This window comes from Schistocerca cancellata, chromosome 6 (genome assembly GCF_023864275.1).
Source record: "Schistocerca cancellata isolate TAMUIC-IGC-003103 chromosome 6, iqSchCanc2.1, whole genome shotgun sequence".
Lineage (NCBI taxonomy): Eukaryota > Metazoa > Arthropoda > Insecta > Orthoptera > Acrididae > Schistocerca > Schistocerca cancellata.
The window spans coordinates 40471883-40497974 of NC_064631.1; positions in this window are offsets into that span (position 1 = coordinate 40471883).

Genomic DNA, 26092 nt, shown 5'->3' on the forward strand with positions numbered 1-26092 from the left:
ACTTGCTGTTCCAACAGGACAATGCACGTCCGCATGTATCCTGTGCCACCCAACGTGCTCTAGAAGGTGTAAGTCAACTACCCTGGCCAGCAAGATCTCCGGATCTGTCCCCCATTGAGCATGTTTGGGACTGGATGAAGCGTCGTCTCACGCGGTCTGCACGTCCAGCACGAACGATGGTCCAACTGAGGCGCCAGGTGGAAATGGCATGGCAAGCCGTTCCACAGGACTACATCCAGCATCTCTACGTTCGTCTCCATGGGAGAATAGCAGCCTGCATTGCTGCGAAAGGTGGATATACACTGTACATAAGCTTCTCTGAAACTTCCTGGCAGACTAAAACTGTGTGCCGGACCGAGACTCGAACCCGGGACCTTTGCCTTTCGCGGGCAAGTGCTCTACTGGCGGAAGTAAAGCTGTGAGGACGGGCGTGAGTCGTGCTTGAGTAGCTCAGTTGGTAGTGCACGTGCCAGCGAAAGGCAAAGGTCCCGAGTTTGAGTGTCGGCCCAGCACACAGTTTTAATCTGCCAGGAAGTTTCATATCAGCGCACACTCCGCTACAGAGTGAAATTCTCATTCTGGATAATCTTCCCTTCTTATAGCCACTTTGATATTCACCCAAATTACTCTCCAGTATTGTTTCTACTCTGTTTAGTGTAATATTGGAAAATATGTTGTATGCAACTTGTTGCAAAGGAATCCCTCTGTAGTTTTTAACATCTTGTTTATTACATGTAAACCATGAATTGTATTCGCAGTTGCGAATATGGACAACCACCAGCTGTATGATTGAATGATGATAATGAAAAGTTTTGGAGGACCAGAACTCGAACCCCGCTTTCCCGCTTTATGCGAGCAGTCGGCTTAACCTCTTTGACTGTCCGTGCGCGACTCACAGCCACAAGCAAACATCACATGTCGTCGCTCACGCGTCACAACCCGCACTCAAACATACTATATAATTTCCGTACAGATGGAGGATATTTTAATTGACAGTCGCTGTCTGGCATCGGTGGATAGATGAGATGTTGCAGTGCCTGTGTTGTTAAGAAGGACGATGAAATGTTCCTTCGGATATTCATGCATGTCTGAAGGAATGTTCAATCATACTTCTTAACAACATAGGCTCTGCACTACCGTATCTTGTTTATTGCCTTTCTTGTGTAGTGGATGTATAGAGGCCACCTTCTCTTTTGCAGGTTTTCTTAAAGATTAATTTTAGCTCTTTTCTATTTTTGATAATAGCACTTCAAAAGTTCTGCTGTGATAGTCTTTTACACCTGCTTTATAAGGTTTTAATCACTTCTTCAATACCTTTGATAGCAAGGGGTAAATCCACTTCTAGATTTTCATGAGTGTTTGAGTATTCCAACTTTTTAGAAGCTGATCAAAATATTTTGCAGCTGTTTTGGAATGTGCTAAATGAGGACACAACGCCAGAGCATTCACAGACATCTGCGTCCCATCTCTGAGTTGATCGTAGCGCGACTGGCCATCATTTCAGCACTCGACACTGGTTTCTAGTTTTCGCGGAGAGAGCGCTACAAAACATGTTTTCGTCCATTTTATTTGCATACCAGCACGCATTAGAAGATTTAAGGCATTTTACGGCTCGCATTCGAAGAAACATGGTGTAATTTTAGTGCGATATTTACAGCGTGCTGTAGCACATTACCACATGATAACAAGCTGCCACTGGTCTCCTTTATCTAGGTGCTACACTTCCTGGAATTCTCCTAGTAAACAGAAGTCCACTTTCCTACTACCCACTTTACGTGATCATTCCATTTCATATCTCATTCTGCAAAGTTATTTAATCGACGTGACTGTGTCGAGCACTACACTACTAGTGCTATAGCCGGAATGGCCGTCCGGTTCTAGGCGCTACAGTCTGGAAACGAGCTACCGCTACGGTCGCAGGTTCGAATCCTGCCTCGGGTATGGATGTTAGGTTTAATTAGTTCTCAGTTCTAGGGGACTGATGACCTCAGAAGTTAAGTCGCATAGTGCTCAGAGCCATTTGAACCATTCACTAGTGCTGTATTCGAACACCATGAACTCACATTTTTCTATCTTCAGTGCAAGCTGTCATTCATCACACCAACAAGAAAGTATCCATAAATCATCTTGTTCCCTCCTACGGTCACCCAACGGTGACCCTGCATGTCACAGTCTCATCAGCAAACAGCTGCAGATCGCTGCTCACCCTAGCTGTCAGACCCTTTACGTATATAGAGAACAAGAGAGGTCCTATCATAATTTCCCGAGGCACTAGCGACGGTACCCTTGTCTCTGGTGAACACACGCCGTCCAGGATAACGTATTGGGTTCTATTACTTACGTCTTCGAGCCACCCACATACATGGCAGCCTAATCCACATGCTCGGGCTTTCGTCAACAGTATGCAGCGTCAAAGGTTCTCCGGAAATCTAGAAATACAGAACGCACCTGTTGCCCTTCGGCCACGGTTCAGAGGCTACCGTGCGAGAAAAGGGCAACATGAATCTCGCACGAGCGGCGCTTCCTAGATCTGTGCTGATTTATGGGCATGAGCTTTCCTGTCTCAAGAAAATCTAGAATATTCGAACTCAGAATATGCTCAAGAATTCTACACTAAACAGATGTTAAGTATATTGGTCTGTATTTTGCGGACCCTTCTTATATCCAAAAGTGAACTACTTTATTTTTCAGTCGCTTAAAGGCAAGCTAAGTAAGGGGCCAATGTCGAAGACTACTCTCTGTAAAACCGAAGTGGGATTCCATCCGAATCCAGCGGATTATTTATTTTCATTTCTTTCAGTGTTTCCCGACGCTATGGTGCTTTTGAAACGCAAAATATAAAACTTCAGCTTGTCTTTTGCTGTCTTCAGACCGGACGAGGAGTGACTTCATAGAAGCCTTCGACATCCTGTGTGATTTTTACGAAGAACCGTAATTTTCTCGGGTACTCGGGAAGATCTTTCGCTAAGGTATCATGGTGGAAGTTGTTATATGCTTCGACCACGAATTTTTTTAAGGACGCACGAATGTCTGTCAATTTTTGCCTGTCGATATTTTCGCGTTCTTCTTTTGGAAGCGAGAGTGAAACATTCCCTGCTTCCTCGCCGTTCTCCGAATTTTGTTATCAAACCGTATTCGGTCTTTAATCCACTTATTCGGCATATTCATCTCCAGACTGCGATTTATAATACCGTCAGTTTAAGCTGTTTCCTCAGTTCCTCTACTCTCAGATATTCTAAAAATTTTATAATATATTGTTCTTGCTATATTGTGTACTCACAATAAACAAAATTTCGTTATTTGGTACCCTTTATGGTATTGCAATATTAATGGCCAGAAGTTTATTACGCAAGTGTGAATAACGAAATTGGGAATGGGTGATAGGTGTCGAACTGTAGAAAGAGCATTCCTGCGAATGCTACGTGACCGAAGTGTTAGTAGATCGTGACTGGCCTTTGCGTGGACGATGCACGCGATATTAACGCATGGTCTCAGCACAAACAAGTTTAATCTGCTACGTATAAATAAGCAGAAAGACCCGTTATTCTATGATCAGACAATCGCCGGACATTCTTCTTCTTCTTCTTCCTCTTGCGTTACGGCCTCTGTAGGACCACAGGTAGCCCCTTCGTGGACTGCATTTTCCTCTTCTTCTCCCAGAACCTCCTCATTCTTTCTCTTCTTCTCTCCCGCCCTTCTTCCGAGATCTTCAGTTTCCGTTTCTCCTGTCGGCTCCACTGGTAACACTCTAATCTTTTCCTGTATTCTTCTCTGTCATTGATCTCCGGCATATTGGTCGGTTTATATTTGTTCCTCCAATTTTCCTTTCCTTCATCCTTGATCCCCAATTCGAACCAGTCCTTCCGAAGTTCAACAACCCACTTGGTTCCTGTCTTTCCCCTTGTCCTCCCTGTTGCTTCCCACACTCTCTTCGTCATTCTGTCTATACTCATCCTAACTACATGTGCAGCAAACCTTGCCCTTTTGAGTCTAATTTCCCTGGATATTGTTCTCATGTTCCGGTACAATTCTTTCCTAGTCTTCGCATCCACCTCTCTCCACCTCTTTTGGGACCTAGTATTTTTCTCAGTATTTTTCTCTCTTCAATCACTGAAAGCAACCACATCCACTAAACATCTTGGAGCACACGTACGGAGGGATTTAAAGTGGAAGGACCACATGAAACTAAACGCAGCAGAGAGAGATGCAAGACTGAGATGCAGTGGAAGAATCGTCAGGAAGTAGAGTCCACCCACAAAAGAGGTAGCTGGCAAAAAACCTCAGCCGAACAATATCTGAACATTGCTCGTCGGTCTGGGGTAATTACTCCATAGGACTGAAAGAGGAAATAAAGAAGATGCGAAGAAGAACAGAATGTTTCGTTACAGGTTGATACAGTAAAGCGTCACACAGATGGCCAGCGAGCTACAGTGGCAGGCGTTGCACGAGTGGCGTCCTGCGTCTCGGAGTGGTTTACTGTTAAAAGTCCAAGTGAGTACATTCTTAGAACAGACAGCTGATATAGTGCTTCATGCTAAGTAAATCTCATGAGAAGATCGTGAAGATGAATTTATGGGCAATAGAGCGCTGACGAGTTACCAACTACATCTACATCTACATCTACATCCATACTCCGCAAGCCACCTGACGGTGTGTGGCGGAGGGTACCTTGAGTACCTCTATCGGTTCTCCCTTCTATTCCAGTCTCGTATTGTTCGTGGAAAGAAGGATTGTCGGTATGCCTCTGTGTGGGCTCTAATCTCTCTGATTTTATCCTCATGGTCTCTTCGCGAGATATACGTAGGAGGGAGCAATATACTGCTTGACTCTTCGGTGAAGGTATGTTCTCGAAACTTTGACAAAAGCCCGTACCGAGCTACTGAGCGTCTCTCCTGCAGAGTCTTCCACTGGAGTTTATCTATCATCTCCGTAACGCTTTCGAGATTACTAAATGATCCTGTAACGAAGCGCGCTGCTCTCCGCTGGATCTTCTCTATATCTTCTATCAACCCTATCTGGTACGGATCCCACACTGCTGAGCAGTATTCAAGCAGTGGGCGAACAAGCGTACTGTAACCTACTTCCTTTGTTTTCGGATTGCATTTCCTTAGGATTCTTCCAATGAATCTCAGTCTGGCATCTGCTTTACCGACGATCAACATTATATGATCATTCCATTTTAAATCACTCCTAATGCGTACTCCCAGATAATTTATGGTATTAACTGCTTCCAGTTGCTGACCTATTTTGTAGCTAAATGATAAAGGATCTATCTTCCTGTGTATTCGCAGCACATTACACTTGTCTACATTGAGATTCAATTGCCATTCCCTGCACCATGCGTCAATTCGCTGCAGATCCTCCTGCATTTCAGTACAATTTTCCATTGTTACAACCTCTCGATACACCACAGCATCATCTGCAAAAACCCTCAGTGAACTTCCGATGTCATCCACCAGGTCATTTATGTATATTGTGAATAGCAACGGTCCTATGACACTACCCCGAGGCACACCTGAAATCACTCTTACTTCGGAAGACTTCTCTCCATTGAGAATGACATGCTGCGTCCTGTTATCTAGGAACTCTTCAATCCAATCACACAATTGGTCTGATAGTCCATATGCTCTTACTTTGTTCATTAAACGACTGTGAGGAAACTGTATCGAACGCCTTGCGGAAGTCAAGAAACACCGCATCTACCTGTGAACCCGTGTCTATGGCCCTCTGAATCTCGTGGACGAATAGCGCGAGCTGGGTTTCACATGACCGCCTTTTTCGAAACCCATGCTGATTCCTACAGAGTAGATTTCTAGTCTCCAGAAAAGTCATTATACTCGAACACAATACGTGTTCCAAAATTCTACAACTGATCGACGTTAGAGATATAGGTCTATAGTTCTGCACATCTGTTCGACCTCCCTTCTTGAAAACGGGGATGACCTGTGCCCTTTTCCAATCTTTTGGAACGCTACGCTCTTCTAGAGACCTACGGTACACCGCTGCAAGAAGGGGGCAAGTTCCTTCGCGTACTCTGTGTAAAATTGAACTGGTATCCCATCAGGTCCAGCGGCCTTTCCTCTTTTGAGCGATTTTAATTGTTTCTCTATCCCTCTGTCGTCTATTTCGATATCTACCATTTTGTCGTCTGTGCGACAATCTAGAGAAGGAACTACAGTGCAATCTTCCTCTGTGAAACAACTTTGGAAAAAGACATTTAGTATTTCGGCCTTTAGTCTGTCATCCTCTGTTTCAGTACCATTTTGGTCACAGAGTGTCTGGACATTAGTTCTGATCCACCTACCGCTTTGACATAAGACCAAAATTTCTTAGGATTTTCTGCCAAGTCAGTTCTTCTCGCGAACGACCGAGTGGGGTGGCGCATGATTAGCACATTGGACTCTTATTCGGGACGACGACGGTTAAAACCCGCGTCTGGCCATCCTGATTTAGGTTTTCCATGATTTCCGTAAATCGCACCAGGCAAATGCCGGGATGGTTCCTGTGAAAGGATACGGCCAACTTTCTTCCCCATCTTTCCCTGATCCGATGAGACCGATGATTTCACCGTTTGGTCCCCTCCCGGGAATCAGTCCATCAATCAATAAACCACGCGAACTACTCCCGACTGTGACAGGAAAGTGAGGGAGTGACAGTCGTACACAAAGTGCCCCTCGCCGCTCGTTTAGTATAGATATACGCTACCTGATCAAAGTATCCGGATATTTATTAGTGCCGTGTGTCCGCCCTTCGCCTTCATGACTCCTTGAACTCGGCTGGGTACACTGTCTGTGAAGTATCTGAATGTCTGTGGAGGAACGGCAGCCCGTTCTTCCTCGAGAGCCGAAACCAGAAAAGGAGGTGATGTTGGACGCTGGGGTGTGGCGCGAAGCAGACTTTCTAACTCGTTCCGAAGGTATTCCACTGGGTTCAGATAGGGGCTCTGGGTAAGTTAGTCCATTTCTAGAACCTAATTGTCCACAAACGATGGCATCACAGACGCTGATTTATGACAGCGTGCATTGTCATCATAGTCTCCGAACTATCCCCTGCTCTACGCAGTACACAATGCCGAAAAATTTGTTCATATCCTTCACATCTAGCGTTTTCTTAAGCGCAATAAGGGGAGCATACGCTAAACAGGAAAAACATCCCCATACCGTAGCACCATCTCCTGTACGTCATTGCTGGCACTACACGTGATGGTGGGTAACATTCTTCAGGTATTCCCCAAACGAAACCTTCCCAACAGATTGCCACAGGGATGAGCCTGATTCACCAATCCATACGACTTATTTCCACTCATCGACTCCTTGCGCCACCCCGAGCGTCGTTTAGGTCTGACTACAGAATGTGTGGATTATGGAGAGCTGCTCGGCCACTGTACTTCACTACTCGTTAACTCCGTACGCACGGTCAGTGTGCTGGCTGGACTGCTGGTGGCGCTTTGGAACTAGTGAGTGACCTCTTTCGCTGATTTCGAGCCATTGTTTACAAACACCATACAGACTCGATGATCCCTGTCCATCAGTACACGAGGTCCTCCTGGTCTTGGTTTAGCTGTGACTGTTGCTTCACGTTTCCACTTGACCATGACGTCATCAACGATCGGCTTGGGCAGCGATAGGAATGTTGAAATGTCGCTGATGCATATGTTACTCAGGTGACATCCAGTGACTAGTCCACATTAGAAGTCGTTAAACTCTCCTGACCCATCCACTATGGTGTTACTGCTTCACTACTGACAACGCAGTACTTCCCGCCTCTTCTTATACTGGAGCGTATGCCTCCCGTGACATATGGTAGTCAATTCCTCGTCACACAGGAAAAACTGCATACTTCGATCAGATAGTGAAGACGTAGATGGCAGTACCTGACACATGGGCCACTCGGCCTCCAATGTCGCACAGGCACTGGGCATTTCACGTGGCAGCATTTCAAACTCTATCAAATGTATCTCGATTAGGGAAAATCCGGAGAGACAACAGTCGTGGCCTTCAGTGTGTTGTAACCGGGTGTCCCCAACGACCAACGCAGACTGTAAAACAAGATAGATGCACCACTGTGCAGTATAGCACTCGCCAGTACACCAGTCGTAGTGCCGTCATTGACTTCTGGAAGCATTGTCCTGCAGGTGATTTTTACAAAGGCTGTACTGAGTCCTCTAATTTGTTCACCCTCATCTCACACTGGGAACCTATTATCTGAGCATCGATTTGTTTGCTTATGTCACCCTGAAGACGACCTGTACCTCGAGCATGACAATGCATCACACGATGCACTGCCTGACAAAAATTTGAAGCACCTGGAACACGTTGTTGGAAGTCAATGTAACTTCATACACGTACAAACCGTCGGTGGACGTGTAAATGATTAGAGCTGCAATTCTCTGTGGCAGAAACAACGGCCTATAGTTTGTACAGGCTGTTTAAAAAATGACCTGTATATTTGAAACGGCAATAAAAACTAAACGAGCAGCGATAGAAATACACCGTTCGTTGCAATATGCTTGGGACAAGAGTACATTTTCAGGCGGACAAACTTTCGAAATTACAGTAGTTACAATTTTCAACAACAGATGGCGCTGCAAGTGATGTGAAAGATATAGAAGATAACGCAGTCTGTGGGTGCGCCATTCTGTACGTCGTCTTTCTTCTGTATGTGTGTGCTGTTCACAACGTGCAAGTGTGCTGTGGACAACATGGTTTATTCCTTCGAACAGAGGATTTTTCTGGTGTTGGAATTCCACCGCCTAGAACACAGTGTTGTTGCAACAAGACGAAGCTTTCAACGGAGGTTTAATGTAACCAAAGGACCGAAAAGCGATACAATAAAGGATCTGTTTCAAAAATTTCAACGGACTGGGAACGTGACGGATGAACGTGCTGGAAAGGTAGGGCGACCACGTACGGCAACCACAGAGGGCAACGCGCAGCTAGTGCAGCAGGTGATCCGACAGCGGCCTCGGGTTTCCGTTCGCCGTGTTGCAGCTGCGGTCCAAATGACGCCAACGTCCACGTATCGTCTCGTGCGCCAGAATTTACACCTCTATCCATACAAAATTCAAACGCGGCAACCCCTCAGCGCCGCTACCATTGCTGCACGAGAGACATTCGCTAACGATATAGTGCACAGGATTGATGACGGCGATATGCATGTGGGCAGCATTTGGTTTACTGACGAAGCTTATTTTTACCTGGACGGCTTCGTCAATAAACAGAACTGGCGCATATGGGGAACCGAAAAGCCCCATGTTGCAGTCCCATCGTCCCTGCATCCTCAAAAAGTACTGGTCTGGGCCTCCATTTCTTCCAAAGGAATCATTGGCCCATTTTTCAGATCCGAAACGATTACTGCATCACGCTATCTGGACATTCTTCGTGAATTTGTGGCGGTACAAACTGCCTTAGACGACACTGCGAACACCTCGTGGTTTATGCAAGATGGTGCCCGGCCACATCGCACGGCCGACGTCTTTAATTTCCTAAATGAATATTTCGATGATCGTGTGATTGCTTTGGGCTATCCGAAACATACAGGAGGCGGCGTGGATTGGCCTCCCTATTCGCCAGACACGAACCCCTGTGACTTCTTCCTGTGGGGACACTTGAAAGACCAGGTGTACCGCCAGAATCCAGAAACAATTGAATAGCTGAAGCAGTACATCTCATCTGCATGTGAAACCATTCCGCCAGACACGTTGTCAAAGGTTTCGGGTAATGTCATTCAGAGACTACGCCATATTATTGCTACGCATGGTGGATATGTGGAAAATATCGTACTATAGAGTTTCCCATATCGCAGCGCCATCTGTTGTTGAAAATTGTAACTACTGTAATTTCGAAAGTTTGTCTGCCTGAAAATGTACTGTTGTCCCAAGCATATTGCAACAAACGGTGTATTTCTATCGCTGCTCGTTTAGTTTTTATTACCGTTTCAAATATACCGGTCATTTTTGAAACACCCTGTATAAGTACTGTTCGTATTTAATGTTGTTACCAAGTTTGGTAAGGTAAATAAAGGGCGTGAACAGCGTTAGATTTTGAGTGACAGATTTTGGAAGAGGGTCTTCGTTTGGATGGCTGGCTAGCTGGATCGTTCCATATACAGATTTCTGAGGCATTTGGGTGTGACAGCGGCCCCATAGTGTGCACCAATGACACCGTACCCCTTCGTATCTGCGGCTGCCATTCGGCAATGAGAAGTGGTTTCCTGCAACACGTGGTGTCGTCCCACACCATTAGCCGCAGCCGGATTAGAGAATTACCGTCCCAAGCGTAGGCTGCCATTAACCCGACAACACAAACCGCTGCATTTTCAGTGGTGATGTAACCAGGAAGCGTGGACAGCTGATGAACAGCGTCGCATTGTGTTCACCAATGAATCCCGATTCTGCGGAACCCAAGATGGCCAATGTCTACGAGTATGGCAGCGACCTGGTGAGACATCCCATTCTTTCAATCTTCTTGAGAGCCAAATCGGATGTTTTCCGTGGTGTCATGGTGTGAGGAGCCATTGGGTATGACTTCAGGTCACGTCTGGGTGAGGGAACTGTGACAGTATAACTTGTGTCCTAACGTGTCACCTCTCATGAGAAAGTATCGTGGGGTCACTATTCAAGTGCTTGTCCCTATGGACTCTCTGTTTGATATTGAGGTATTCCCATGATCAGCAAAATCCCCAGATCTATCTGCAATAAAACATGTGTGGGACTAGCTCAACTCCGTCCCAGAGCCAGTATCCACGATATCACGGGTCACTTACAACAGTTGTGGGGCAGCTTGCGCCAAGAGATGATGGGGTGCTTTATGAAACCCTTCCCAGGCCTACCACTGTACGCATCCAGGTCAGAGAAGGTGCCGCTACATATTGGCAAGTAGGCTCATCCTGCCTCGTTCTTTGTAAATTTGACTCAATTTTGTAACCAGTGAAATAACATGACGTGCCCTTTAAGAGTGTGAATTGACATGTATTTTTCTTCTCCCTGTGTCAAAATGACTTTGAGCAACATTTCCAGATATGGGGATCACTCGACTTTAGTCCTGTTGAGCATATTTTGGACGCTAAGGAACGAGTGTTGCCAGCATAAGACGTAGCTCCGGCCACCACAGTGAATGCTGACGCTCTTGGGTGGCTATTGGAGTCCATGCCACGACGTTGCGTCACTGTTATCAAGGAGGAAGTGTATGGAAGACGCTACAAGATAGCTGTGTCTAATTTAGTTCATCATGAGAGTTCAAAAAATGGTTCAAATGGCTCTGAGCGCTATGGGACTTAACATCTGAGGTCAGCAGTCCCCTAGACTTAGAACTACTTAAACCTAATCTAAGGACATCACACACAGCCATGCCCGAGGCAGGATTCGAACCTGCGACCGTAGCAGCAGCGCGGTTCCAGACTAAAACGCCTAGGACCGTTCGGCCACTGCGGCCGCCCCTCATGAGAGTAATTTGTTTGGTATGTTTAGACATCAGAGTTACTTTGTGGCATTACGGTCACACATTGCTATGCGATATGCACTGGAAATGTTCGGTGGTGAGAGAAAGCATCGCGTCCTGATGACAGTTAAAGTTGGTCTCGGGTGCCCTTTGTCGGCAGAGGGGCACTAGGTAAATCTCATTACGTCAAACACGCTTCCCTGTGGTTTACAAAATTGTTAAGGCTTTCGTGGCCACTTGTTGACAAACTGCCTATTGGCTTCTGCCTCGGGTTCTTCGGCCGACGTTCATCTAATGATTTTTCTGACGTTTCGTCAGCACGAGTGGCTGGCATTGTCAAAGCTTCACCCTCCATTGCCGGTGGTGAACTGGAGGCGAATTTTATTACGTGGTCGGTCTCATTCAGTGCGTGCTCTGAATGAGACCGACCACGTAATAAAATTCGCCGACACGGAAGTTCTGGCTGTAGAGAAGCACTATCACACGCGCTTGTTCAGAGAAGCTGTAGAAATCCAAAAACACGCGAACAGTTTCAACAAGAAAGCGGAAAGCCTTAACGTAAACGGATCCTGGCTTCCCGTACTGCAGCGAACGACCGTCGCAGGTAGCAAGAGGAGAACCGCACCGGAAATGACCGCGGAGAAGCCCTCGGACGTTGGCGCGCCAGGTACATATAGCCTGCGGCCGCCAGCTCGCCTCCAGTTCACCACCGGCAATGGAGGGTGAAGCTTTGACAATGCCAGCCACTCGTGCTGGCGAAACGTCAGAAAAATCAGTAGATGAACGTCGGCCGAAGAACCCGAGACAGAAGCCAATAGGCAGTTTGTCCCTGTGGTTTGATAAATCTTAAGTCAGGCTCCGGACTGCTCGGCTGCTATCGTGTGTGCGTGGCCGGCGCCAGTTTGTAAGCTGGACAGTGTGCGCCACATCAGTCTTGGCGACACCCGAAGATAAATGGAGTACGACAGTCCTGCTCTTCTGCACTGACTTCAAAGATCAGGATACCGCGGAAACACTCGGCTAACGTGGAAACGTCATCTCCGTTTTCTCCCGAAAATTTGTACAATGAGACTGCAATGTTGTCACCTAATGCAGTGCGCAAACTGGCGGACGGATCGAAGTATTAGGTTGGCGTATAAGTTCGTAGCGTTTTTGATTTGCATGGTGGTACTCCGGTTGCTTGGGTTTATTTATAGATTGTCGTTTTTATTTGTAGTTCACTGTTGCTACTTGAGTTTACGTATTGTTATTTTGCCATCTCGAGACAGTGAGCGGAGATTTGGACACTAGAAAATGGAGTGCCAAATGGAGAAATCGGAACATATCCGACATATTCTTCTGTTTGAGTTCAATAGAGAGGTGACAGCAGAGGAAGTAGCCAGAAACATCTGCGGCGTGTATGGGGAGAATGCCATCGGACAGATAACGGCAAGAAGATGGATTTATCGTTTTAAGGAGGATGGTTTTAACGTTAGTGACTCTGGACCTTCGGGGTTTGTTGAAGACCGTTTATAAACGCATTAATCCATAATGATCCACATCGGTGTACTCGAAAACTGGCAAATATGACGAACTATGATCAGTCCACCATTGTGCGACACCTGAATGCAATTAGGAAGGTTCAGAAATCAGATGTATGGGTACCGCACATTCTAAGTAAAAAACAAAACAAAAAAATCACAAAAGTCAGCGAGTGGCCTTATGTGCATCTCCGCTTACACGTCATCAATTGGCTCCTGAACGAAACTGTCCATTCCTACCCTTTATCGCTACAGGGGACGAGAAATGGTGTCTTTACACTAACCTAAGGAAAAGAAGGGAATGGTTGAGCGCAAACAAAGCAGCAACTCCCCATACAAAGATCTGGGCGCATTTACAAAAAATAATGTTATGCATCTGGTGGAACACCGACGATCCAGTAAACTACGAAATTCTTCCAATCCATATGTGGCATACAGCAAACCAGTGCTTAACAGTATTGGTTAAAAACAGTCTTGGTTGCAATTTTAGTTTTTTAGTTTTCAACGACGCGTTTCGCCTTATTTAGGCATCTTCAGGTTATCTTAATTTGGTATTTCTTAGAAGAATCCTTTAGTCAGTGTAGCCAAAGGGCATCGTCGAATATATCAGGCCAACATCGCCTTCGTTAAACTCAGTGAAAACCTTTCTAGATGGACGCGAATGACACCAATATCTGCATAACTCGCTCTTATTCTGTTACTTGCTCCTGTGAACGGGAACGCGTTATGCAGATCTTGGTGTCACTCGCGTCCAGTTTTTACTGAGTTTAACGGGGGCGATGTTGGCATGATATATTCGACGATGCCCTTTGGCTACACTGATTAAAGGATTCTTCTAAGAAATACCAAATTAAGATAACCTGAAGATGCCTAAATAAGGCGAAACTCGTCGTTGAAAAATAAAAAACTAAAATTGCAACCAAGACCGGTTTTAACCAATATCGTAAACTACGAATTGCTTTCACGACGTGTAACCATGACTGCTAACATTTATTGTCAACAAGTGAGACGTCTTGCAGACGCAGTCCAAAAACAGCGACCAGGAAGACTGCGTAAAATGATGCCACTCCACGACAGCATCCGCCCGCATTCTGCTAGACCGACAAAAAGCACTGTGCAGGAGTTGCTTTTGGATCCCATTCTGCACCCGTCTTGTTCATCTGGTCTTGCGCCCGCAGATTTTCACCTTTTCCACTCTCTATCGAGTAACCTACAAGGAACTTCCTTTCCGGATGAAAATGCGCTCCAAACATGGCTCGACGAGTTCTTGACCTCAAAACCACGCGATTTCTACAGTCGCGCAATTGAAAATTTACCCCAGAAGACTGTTGTAAATAGTGAGGGAGAATATATCGTTGACGAGTAAAGTCCCTGTTATGTGTATGTGTTGTGTTTATTTAACTTATAGAAAAACGCTACGAATTTATGCACCAAACAATAATACTGCTTCATTCCAGTGCCAACTTCATGAACGTAAAATTTGTCTCGTATGCACAAAGAAGGGGAACTTTACTGCTTTTTTTCCCTTTTTTCGTAAATTTTGTGAAATGTCTCGTCCTCGTGTTAACTATAGCATGGACTCGTCCCATTTACCTTCAATTTTTGGAAGGTTGGAAGCTGGGTAGGAGGTAGGAATTTTTTGGCCATTCGGCGTCGGAGTGGGGAGAAGACGGGACCTGACGGACATCTGGGGCTGTCTGTCACAACTGCTGATTTTGAGCAGAGGTAGGTCTTCCCAGTCCGAGGTAGCGCGATGCGTAATCTGAGGGGCTGCCTTCCCACATGTTCTGTATATGAATCCTGAATTGCTGGCTTATTTCCAGTTTGCATGGGATTTTAATCTTGTATCACCGAGCTGTACGGATTACGACATCTTGGAGAGTCTTCCTCTATGGAGTCTTCATTTCGTTTCTGAGATCCCACAGGGTTGGCGCCAATTTTTGTCAGCCTTATTCGTAGCTCAGTTAATATTATTATCTTTGATACCTTGTAATTAATTTTTGTGGAACGTAAGAGTATCTAAAATTCTGTTAAAACTAGACTTGACTTCAGTTTCAAGATCCTATAACTAACCTACAACTTTCCTGGTTACTCGAACCAGTAAAATGAATAAACAGAACATCGTATGATGTAGATGTACAGAATGAAGCGACGAATGAAAATTTGTAGCGAGGCTGGAATTCGAACTCAGGTCTGCTGTTCACTAGGCAGACGCGCCGACCACTACGCCCTTCCTGGCATAGTGGTTTTGCACAGCTGCACAGACTACCCCAGCACGCCTCACCCTTCAATCCAAATTCCCATTCACTCGTCAGCCCGTCTTATATTTCCCCTAAACTCGAGCAGCGTTGCAGAGGCTCTCGAACTGTACTGATATATGTAATGGTCGCCTGGTTGTAGATATTGCTAATTGCTATAATCGCACTATTTCACTCTCATTTACGGAGCTTGTTAGCACTTGATGTTAGGTTGGCGCCATTAAAATGCATTGTGTTGTGGTAATCGCTGCTACTTGCTGGATCGCTGCTGTGTCTCGATGCTGATGCTGGCTCTAAATCTGGTTGTCTAGGGTTAAAAACATGAGGTCCCGTGTTTTTTATGTGCTTTTGATGATAAAGAACGAGCGAAACCAACAAATATGTAAACTTCAAATATTTATTACACTGGTGGCCATCTTAATTCCACTGTCCACCAAAGACCATGACTCAACACAAAGTAGTACTTCCGTTACATGTTCTTTGCATTGTTTATCCACCTCAAAGAATAACACACAAACACACTTTACCAAAGTGACATTCCGACTGCCTCCCGACCCTTCTTGCTGCTCGTATTTATAACATTGTCAAAGAACTACTAAAATGAGATATAGTTTACAAGTCACATGTACATCTGTTATCCTAATTTGTGCAGAAAAGTTATTAATTTGCATCGAGTGACATAATTTAACATGTTATTAAAATGACAGACAGATTTGTTGACTTGACAGAATAATTCTTTGTTACAAAAAGGCCGTTTTTTAGAAGTTTGTCAATTGACTTCTCTAATTTGCATAAATAAGTAAATAACATGAATTATTAAGAATTACATTGGTTTTCGTCTAAAATAGGATTGCTTACGTGAATACTGAGTGAAAACGCTCCTAGTGAACAAATAGGTTTCACTGGGTGATTTTTATTTAAGGAGATCCAAAATACCTAAGTTGGCCACTATTTTTCGTACTTCATATTAATTATTTAAGATGAACTTAGTGTTTTTACATGATGACATTTGCTGTATCAGTGATCAAGTGATATAAACTTTTGTGCGGGTCAGTTATTCACTATAATTTAATGGGTTGACTGTTTATGCAGACATGTTATGCAATCATTGTTAACATACACAATAACTTTTTTATAATCATAAATACTAGTTAAACTGGTTGAATTTGGAGGGTATCGCATACTTCGGTACAGTAAAGCCTTTAATATGTTCCGTTACATATAGCACCTCAGCATCGAACGAGACGGGAGACCCTGACTGAAGGCGAGGCATAATCAAATGAAGCTATATGGTTCCAGATACCTTTCCAAATCTCAGAAATTAATGCACGTATGGCTGCGTTTCAGACAGGATCCCCCGTTTCGTTTGATGCTGATATGCTATTGCAATACAGTTTTAGATCCTCAGCTACGCTGTTCGAATTCAGGAGGCTAAGGCGTAAATGGGAATTTGGAGTGAGGAGGGAGGTGTGCCAGCGAAGTCGACGCAATTGTCCAAAACCACAGTTGCAGAGTGTCATAGTAGTTCGCCCATGTTTATAGTGAGCAGACGACCCAGATTCGAATCCTCGCCTTGGTAAATACTTTCATTCGTCACTTCAGTCTACAAGTATACCTCATACATGTTTGAGACTTGAAGAGGTCTCTGTAACCATATAGTTTTAGCTGAATAACCTGCTTTGCTGTGTCGATGTTGTACTTTGCGTACAATGGGCTGATTAGACGATGCGTTATTGATGTTTCATATTCTGTAACAGCGAGCAGACTCATCACACACGATACACGTCACTAAAGAAGAGACATATTCAAAGTCTAGGAACTAAATTTAAGACGATAAGAAATGCCAGGTTTCGGTTTTTTAATCTGAAAGGAATAAAATCGAGGCATTTGAGATTCGAACCTGCGGAAAAATGTGGAAAATAAAGTGGACAGATAAGGTACGAAATGAGGAGCTTCTCCGCAGTGTCGTCTACTGACTGGAGCGGACAAGATGATGGGGGCATGTGTAGTAGAACAAGGAATACGGGGAATACCTTCTCTTACTAGAGGCAGCCACAGAGGGCTAGTCTGAGATGATGAGTTTGGCGCAGGAGAGCAAATCACTGCGAGCTGCAGCAGACCACACAGAAGGCTGATGACCCGCCTGTACCTCCCTCCTCCCCCCCCCTGCCCCCGATTAAAAGAGAAATGTTGGAAGAAAACAAATTAGCCTGTTGAAGAGCCATAGGATCGTTTCTTAAATGACGCATGAGCACTGGACTCTCTGCCCAGCTGCGGACGGTGAACGAAGATAACAAGCATACGAAATAGGTTCCCAGATATGTAAGTTCTTAAGTAATAGAACCCAGTACCTTGTCCTCGACGACTAGTGTTCGTCAGATACAAGGGTATCGTGAGGAGTGCGCCAGAGAAGTGTCATGGAATCACTGTTACTGTCTATATACAATAATTATCTTACAGACAGGCTGAGGATGTCTGATGATGACGATGTAGTGTATGGGAAGGGGAAGGTGTCGTCGTTGAGTGAGTGTAGGAGCACACCAGATGACTCACGGCATTTTCTAGTGGGTGTGATGAATGGCAGCTTACTCTAAATGTAGAAAAATGCAAGTTATTGGTGAAGACTAGGTAAAACAATCCCATATTGTTCGAATATAGTATGAGCAGTGCGCTGCTTCACGGAGTCACGTCGATTAAACATGCAGGCGAGAAGTTGCAGAGCGATATGAAATGGAACGAACGCGTAAGGACGGTGGTAGGGAAGGTGAATGGTCGATTTCGGTGTACTGGGAGAATCACTGGAAAGTGTAGCTCTTCTGCAAAGGAGACTATGCACTAGAACATTTGTGCGACCCATTCTTGAGCCGTGCTCGAGTCTTTGGGATCCCCACCGGGTCCGACTGAAGGGATACAGCGAAGCAATTCAGAATCAGGCTGTTAGATTTTTTACCGTTAAATTTCGATCAACATGCGTGTATTATAGAGATGCTTCGTGAACTAAAATGGGAATCCCTGGAGGGAATACGACGTTCTTTTCAGGAAACACTGTTGGGAAAGTTTAGAGAATCAGCAGTAGCAACTGACTGCAGAAAGGTTCTACTGCCTCTGACGTGCATTTAGTGTAAGGACCGCCAAGAAAATATAAGAGAAATTAGGGCTTGTACGGAGGCATATAGACAGTCGGTTTTCCCTCATTCTGTTTGCATGTGGAACAGGGAAGGAAATGAGTAGTAGTAGTAGTAGTAGTAGTAGTACAAGGTATCCTCAGCTACACGCCATACGGTAGCTTGCAGAGTATGTATGTAAATGTAGACCTAGATGCAACGAGTATGAAACAGTTTCACCTTGAGTTACTCATGAAATTATAAAAATAACTCTTCCATACGAAAGAAATAAGTAAGAAGGATTTTGGCGCTGGAGGGATATTTGTAGCAATATAATGGGAGAGCTGTTTATCAATAGTCCGTGTCAGTGCATACACGTGCATAGTGCTAACTCATACATATTCATGATATTCGCCCACAGGTGGGACAAGAGCAATGTGTACGTAACATAATAGTTAGTACACAGTAGCAACATACTGCAAATTTTGCGGACATTTGCATAACTGATTTCCTTGTCCTCTGAGAACGACAAAGCCGACAGTGCCCGATCGCAGTATGCATGCATACCGTCCAGCACACGATTCAGTTTCAGTAATACGTTGCTTGTCCCTTTTGAGATTCCTCCTATTTTGGTGTGCAGGACTAAAGACTCTGGAACATCATGTTTTGCTGTTTTGTTTGAGTTAGGAATAGGCTGATCGAAATCACTTAAATTGATTTATTGTTGTTTCAACCTCTGAAACTAATATGGTGAGTTCACAAATGAAACAGTTATGTGCCAAGACACTGTCTTACGGAATACCTTCGCAGATACGTATCTAGATGAATATTTGACTTACTGAACCTAGGGAGTCACCGTGGTTAGGAGCGACGGCTTTAACAAGTAATCAAAACGTCCTGAGCCTCCGTTCGACCTCAACCAACGCTTAAATTCTGAATAAAAATCATGAGCAATGGTGATCGAAGATTTCTAGTACGAACAGCCATCCACGGTCTACCGACGGACTTGTCAAAGTGGATGGAGGAGAGGACAACGAGAACGTAACACTCTACTTGTCTGAGCGGGGAATGTTAGACTTCTGAATGTGGCACGGAAGCTAGAATACCTAATAAGGGAGATGCAAAAGCTCTGCCTAGATACAAGGGTCAGAGAAGTAAAATGCAAAGAACACAAGGATTTTTGGTCAAACGAATATAGTGTAATACCAAAAGCAGCAGCAAATGGCGTAACAGGAGAAGGATGTGACGCGAATAGAAATGTAGAGTACAGGGTGAGTTACTATGAACAGACATAGGATTATTCCCATTATAATCAACAGGAAACCAACATCAACAACAATAACTGAGGTGTACACGCCGTCACACAAGCAGAAGCTGAAGAGACAGGGAAACTGAATTAAATATTGGACGTGTCGGTTCGGTATGGTAAGGGAAATGAAAAACTAATAACCATGAGTGATTGGCAGCTGTAGTCGGGGAAAGAATAGAGGAGAGAGTCTCGGGTTAAAATGGATTCAGTACTAGTAGTGACAGAGTTCTGCAATATTCGGCTAGTAATAGCGAATATATTGTTCAAAAATGAGAACAGGAGGAAGAGGTACACATGGAAATGTCTGGAGACACAGGAAGGTTCCAGCTGGATTTCATCATAGTCAGGCAAAGATTCTGAAATCAGATACTGGAATGTAAGACGTACTCAGGATCAGATATAATCACAGATCACAATTTAATAACAGTGAAAAGTGGGCTGAAATTAAGAGAGTTGTCCGGAAGAATCTGTGTATAAATAAGTAAAAACTGAAATACTGAGGAATTATGAGGTGCGTTTAAAATTATCTAAGGCTATAGATACTGTGGTGATAGTAAATAATACAATTTTAAAAAGGCAGTCACGGAACTTGGACTTACAAAAATAGGAACGAGTAAGGTGACTGCGAAGAAATCTTGAGTAACAGAAGAATCATTTCTACTGATCGACGAAGGAAGAACAAAAATGTTCATGAAGAGATGGGAATTAAGTAATATTTTAAGTCAGTTAGTAGTGAAAGAAATAGAAACTGCATGGGGTCAAAGCGAAATCGCTACAGGTAAAATGCGAAGAAATCGAAAAGGACAAGGTGTCGGACAGACTTATTCTGCATACAGAAAAATCAAAACATCCTTGGGTGAAACTAAAACCAAAGACATAACATTAAGCCTACAAAATGAATTCCACTATAAAACGCAGAGGGGAGAGCGGATAGGTGGAAAAAGTATGTTGGAGGCCTCTATAAGGGGCAAAACACGTCTGATGACGCGTATAATCAGGAATAGGGATGTGTATCGGACACATAGGGGATTCAGTGTTAATCATAGTTTAGCAGAGATAAAATAATGCGAAAGGCAGAGATTACATTCCATTGTAATTTCTGAAATCAATGGGGAAAATGGCAACCAAACGACTAATTCAAGTTGATTTGTAGCATCTGTGAGTGTAGAGACAAACCACCAGAATTTGGGAAAAAATATAATCCGCACGATCTCAAAGATAGCAAAGGAGGTAAGTGCGACAATCGGCTTAACATCTTATGCATCCGAGTCAGTGACAAGAATAATATACAGAAAATAGAAAAGAAAATAGAGGATAGTTAGATGACGGTCAGTGTGGCTTTAGGAAAGGTAAAGGCACCAAAGAAGTAGTTCTGACTTCGAACTTAATAATATACCAGGACACAAGAAAAAAATCAGGGCACGTTCGTAGAACTTATTGACTGCTAGAAAGCGTCAGACAATGTAATATGATGCAGATGTTGGAAAATCTCAGGAAAACGGATAAAAGCCATAAGGAAAGACGGGTGATGTGTACAAGAACCGAGAGGGAATATTAATAATGAAAGACCAGAAGCGAAGTGATCGGAATGAAGACGGTTTCAGACAGGGATGTCCCTGCAAAACGCGTAATATCCTAATATACTTCTCTACGTTACGAGGTAATAATTTTAGCGTATCGTAAGTAGATGTACATGCATGCTCAATGTATGTTGTGATATTATACACTCCTGGAAATGGAAAAAAGAAAACATTGATACCGGTGTGTCAGACCCACCATACTTGCTCCGGACACTGCGAGAGGGCTGTACAAGCAATGATCACACGCACGGCACAGCGGACACACCAGGAACCGCGGTGTTGGCCGTCGAATGGCGCTAGCTGCGCAGCATTAGCCAGTTTGCCGTGGCATACGGAGCTCCATCGCAGTCTTTAACACTGGTAGCATGCCGCGACAGCGTGGACGTGAACCGTATGTGCAGTTGACGGACTTTGAGCGAGGGCGTATAGTGGGCATGCGGGAGGCCGGGTGGACGTACCGCCGAATTGCTCAACACGTGGGGCGTGAGGTCTCCACAGTACATCGATGTTGTCGCCAGTGGTCGGCGGAAGGTGCACGTGCCCGTCGACCTGGGACCGGACCGCAGCGACGCACGGATGCACGCCAAGACCGTAGGATCCTACGCAGTGCCGTAGGGGACCGCACCGCCACTTCCCAGCAAATTAGGGACACTGTTGCTCCTGGGGTATCGGCGAGGACCATTCGCAACCGTCTCCATGAAGCTGGGCTACGGTCCCGCACACCGTTAGGCCGTCTTCCGCTCACGCCCCAACATCGTGCAGCCCGCCTCCAGTGGTGTCGCGACAGGCGTGAATGGAGGGACGAATGGAGACGTGTCGTCTTCAGCGATGAGAGTCGCTTCTGCCTTGGTGCCAATGATGGTCGTATGCGTGTTTGGCGCCGTGCAGGTGAGCGCCACAATCAGGACTGCATACGACCGAGGCACACAGGGCCAACACCCGGCATCATGGTGTGGGGAGCGATCTCCTACACTGGCCGTACACCACTGGTGATCGTCGAGGGGACACTGAATAGTGCACGGTACATCCAAACCGTCATCGAACCCATCGTTCTACCATTCCTAGACCGGCAAGGGAACTTGCTGTTCCAACAGGACAATGCACGTCCGCATGTATCCCGTGCCACCCAACGTGCTCTAGAAGGTGTAAGTCAACTACCCTGGCCAGCAAGACCTCCGGATCTGTCCCCCATTGAGCATGTTTGGGACTGGATGAAGCGTCGTCTCACGCGGTCTGCACGTCCAGCACGAACGCTGGTCCAACTGAGGCGCCAGGTGGAAATGGCATGGCAAGCCGTTCCACAGGACTACATCCAGCATCTCTACGATCGTCTCCATGGGAGAATAGCAGCCTGCATTGCTGCGAAAGGTGGATATACACTGTACTAGTGCCGACATTGTGCATGCTCTGTTGCCTGTGTCTATGTGCCTGTGGTTCTGTTTGTGTGATCATGTGATGTATCTGACCCCAGGAATGTGTCAATAAAGTTTCCCCTTCCTGGGACAATGAATTCACGGTGTTCTTATTTCAATTTCCAGGAGTGTATTACGTACAGAATGTATGTTGTGCCATCTGAAATACCACCTATGTTTCCTTCGCCAGCGAACTACTTCTCGTGAAGGAACTGTTTGAATAATTTTTGCATCCACTGTATCTATTTTCCATCCTTCTTTTTGGTGCGGACTTTGGAATGGGCACTGACGAAATTAAAAGTAGCTTATTATATTGTCTTTTTGCTTACATTTTTGTGTTTCTTGTTTATCTTCCTTTATTAAAATAATTTATTTACAACTGTCAAATAATTTGAACTATCAGTTTCAGTTCCCGATGATTAATAATGCTTATTTGTGTGATCAGTCTCGAAACAGGGCGCAACACATTACGGTGCGTTGCAAGTTTTGAATTGGTCTCCAGTTTCCTGGCGCACTTTCTGTTTCGTGGAAACCAAACATCTTCTCATTAGTGAGTTTTTCCTTGAATGTTAGATGACAATAACATCGCAAAATACCTCTCTGTAAATTCCACAGACTTTTCGTCATCGAAACGCCTTCCCCTGTCAGTTTTTCTCCGTTTGGTTCCACATTTTTCTGCGTTTTTCCTAACTAGAGGGCGAAAAATGGCACTCACAGAGTTTCATCAACTGTCTGAGTGCCATTTTTCGCCCTGTAAGTGACCTGTGGAGAGCGTGAGCATTTAAAATCCACTAATCCAAAACAAGAAAAATGTATCTTATACCATTTTAGAGTCTTATGCACTAATCTTACGGAGCACAATAGCATGTCATGACGGCAAACTGCAGTCATACTTGATTTGTAATCTACAATACACTGGGGTTTATTGATTTTTTCGCCAGTATTTCTGTCAATCCTTTACGCTTCAGCCGTTTGTCTTGTGTTACATGTGATCAACATCGACACTTCTCTTTTACCCCACCAACCGATAGCAAACATTTTGTCAGTTGACCTAAACTCAGTTTCTGCTTGTTTCAAGATACAACGCACTAATTTGATGTTTCTACAAGAGGTGCAGTCGGCAGGTATTCAAACTGCGAAGAATTAGAATATGACACTGAAATACTCTGGAAAAGCGCACACCTTATTGACACTTTTGATCAGAAACAAACCAATTTCTAGCCATTAAAACAAGTGTTTTATGACTTCAGGGCGCAAATTGAACTCGTTAAAGACTCAAACATTTTGTCATTTTTTATGATATTCCTGTCAGAACGCGTTTCAATGACCTCTGCGGTTCTAGCATATTGAGCCTTTGCGACTAATAATATATCTTTGTCCCGTGGCTGAGAAGCCAGGGGAATAAGGCTGGGTCGAATACCATTGTCAACATACATGTTATGTTACCGTTCCACATATGTTCTCACAAGTGTTGGCAATATGTCGTCACTTGTCTCTAAATTGTGGAACCAGTTTCTGTTGTTGCGCCGGTATATACAATGAAATTCTAAATTTACCAAGCAGACAGTCACACTTCACAGATGTCTTCATTACAATTCTACTTCGCTTAGATGGAATAAATTGTTTAAAAGATAATCGACTTTTGAATAACAAGACACTATCGTCGATGCCGAGCTTCTGATTTGGGCTAAATGTGCTGCGCAACGTCGCACGCACTTTATCAACAAAATTCATAATCTTAAACAAACTGTCCCATTCAGTACCCGCACAATTGTTACTAATGTGTAGCGTTTTAGAAAGTAAAGTAAAACTGCCTTTGCACATAGTTTCGCACAAAACTGGAGTGTTAAAAATGTATCTGTGAATCAATAATCACTTATTTTCAACTTTTTTTGAGCCATTAGAAGACAAATAACAATATATATATATATATATATATATATATATATATATATATATATATATATATATATTATGGTTCAAATGGCTCTGAGCACTATGCGACTTAACTTCTGAGGTCATCAGTCGCCTAGAACGTAGAACTAATTAAACCTAACTAACCTAAGGACATGACACACATCCATGCCCGAGGCAGGATTCGAACCCGCGACCGTATATATATATATATATATATATATATATATATATATATATATATATATATACTCCTGGAAATGGAAAAAAGAACACATTGACACCGGTGTGTCAGACCCACCATACTTGCTCCGGACACTGCGAGAGGGCTGTACAAGCAATGATCACACGCACGGCACAGCGGACACACCAGGAACCGCGGTGTTAGCCGTCGAATGGCGCTAGCTGCGCAGCATTTGTGCACCGCCGCCGTCAGTGTCAGCCAGTTTGCCGTGGCATACGGAGCTCCATCGCAGTCTTTAACACTGGTAGCATGCCGCGACAGCGTGGACGTGAACCGTATGTGCAGTTGACGGACTTTGAGCGAGGGCGTATAGTGGGCATGCGGGAGGCCGGGTGGACGTACCGCCGAATTGCTCAACACGTGGGGCGTGAGGTCTCCACAGTACATCGATGTTGTCGTCAGTGGTCGGCGGAAGGTGCGCGTGCCCGTCGACCTGGGACCGGACCGCAGCGACGCACGGATGCACGCCAAGACCGTAGGATCCTACGCAGTGCCGTAGGGGACCGCACCGCCACTTCCCAGCAAACTAGGGACACTGTTGCTCCTGGGGTATCGGCGAGGACCATTCGCAACCGTCTCCATGAATCTGGGCTACGGTCCCGCACACCGTTAGGCCGTCTTCCGCTCACGCCCCAACATCGTGCAGCCTGCCTCCAGTGGTGTCGCGACAGGCGTGAATGGAGGGACGAATGGAGACGTGTCGTCTTCAGCGATGAGAGTCGCTTCTGCCTTGGTGACAATGATGGTCGTATGCGTATTTGGCGCCGTGCAGGTGAGCGCCACAATCAGGACTGCATACGACCGAGGCACACAGGGCCAACACCCGGCATCATGGTGTGGGGAGCGATCTCCTACACTGGCCGTACACCACTGGTGATCGTCGAGGGGACACTGAATAGTGCACGGTACATCCAAACCGTCATCGAACCCATCGTTCTACCATTCCTAGACCGGCAAGGGAACTTGCTGTTCCAACAGGGCAATGCACGTCCGCATGTATCCCGTGCCACCCAACGTGCTCTAGAAGGTGTAAGTCAACTACCCTGGCCAGCAAGATCTCTGGATCTGTCCCCCATTGAGCATGTTTGGGACTGGATGAAGCGTCGTCTCACGCGGTCTGCACGTCCAGCACGAACGCTGGTCCAACTGAGGCGCCAGGTGGAAATGGCATGGCAAGCCGTTCCACAGGACTACATCCAGCATCTCTACGATCGTCTCCATGGGAGAATAGCAGCCTGCATTGCTGCGAAAGGTGGATATACACTGTACTAGTGCCGACATTGTGCGTACTCTGTTGCCTGTGTCTATGTGCC